The following is a 1373-nucleotide window of genomic DNA, read 5'->3' on the forward strand; positions in this document are numbered from 1 at the left end:
AGAATTGGCCAGGAAGGGGATAAAAGTGCCCAGTTGGCAAGTGGTTAAATAGGGAATACAGCTCTCTGTGGGCAAGGCCCACTCCGAGTTTTTGTGTACCTCTGTACTGCAGTGCAGAGCTGGTCTTTACCACCAGATTTCTAAACTGACAACTGGCCATAATTCTTAAAATGGACCTAAAGTAATTTTTTCAACTTTCCATCTATTAAATCTTCTGGCCTTGATTTTTTAACTTTGGATAGTAAAACATTTTTTTTTCTGCCAGTAAATCGCTTATACAGCCCACTTCCTGTTTTCTTGTCTGTTAAAAAGCCTAGGCTTATGACATCATGCACAGCTCTCTCTCCAGACTTTGCCAGGAAGGGAAGAGGGATGAGTCATAAGAGGGCTGCAGAGCTGGAGGTGTGCCTCTGTGTAAATCCAGGAAGTGAACAGGCAGCAGCTTCAGCTGCCCACAGTTAAAATGGTTGCAGCCAGACTTTGTGGAGGGAGATTTCTGCAGCATATTTGGCAGATACAGAATCACAGTTTATATAAAATATGCAAAGTGGTTGGAGGGAAGCTTCAGAATGGTAAAGATGGATGTTTTTATTACAAATTATGTGAGCAGACTGCAGTTCCTCTTTAAGGAATCTGTCACTGCCATAGCTACAGGTTCTAAAAGTGATGGTAGTAAGAACTACCTGAATTTGCTGCATGTGTCGGTAATGTTACCGACACTGGCACGCTTGCCAAATTAGGCACAGGTAGTTCTTAAGGAGACTATTACCAGAAAAGTGCTGTTAGGGCTCCAAACAATCTTCAGGAGAAACCAATGTTTGATTTGTGTGCCTATACAACAGGGATACATTTAGATCCTGTATGTTCCTCACTGGACAATCTAGAATATTTGATTACATCCCAATTAGCACAGTTAGTTACTGGATGCTCTAGACTAGTGATCTCCAAATTTTTCGAACAAACTGCCAGTTTATTGTCCTTCAGACATTAGGAGGGCCAGACTGTGGCCAGCAGAGGCAGAAATTGTCCCGGGCCCAGCATCAGTGAGAATAAATATGGCCTCAGAGTTGGTGGTCAGTAGATGGAGGAGTAGTGCCCCTATTAGTAGGAGGAATAGTATCCCATCATTTGTATCAGTGGAAGAAATGGTGCCCACTTGTTGGTGTCAGTTCGAGGAATAATGCCCCAAGGGCTGGATAAAGGCTAGCAAAAGGCTAGCTGGAGACTACTGCTCTAGACCACGCATCTGCACCCCAATTAGTACCGTTTAGAGGTAAAAGGTATCAGCTAGCCTTTCACACAAATTTGTACTTTTTAATCTTCAAAAGTATGAAAATCGTAATAAGCAAGAGCTTGGTTGCACAAGAGAAATT

This window comes from Aquarana catesbeiana, linkage group LG10, assembly GCF_042186555.1.
Source record: "Aquarana catesbeiana isolate 2022-GZ linkage group LG10, ASM4218655v1, whole genome shotgun sequence".
In the NCBI taxonomy this organism is placed as follows: Eukaryota; Metazoa; Chordata; class Amphibia; order Anura; family Ranidae; genus Aquarana; species Aquarana catesbeiana.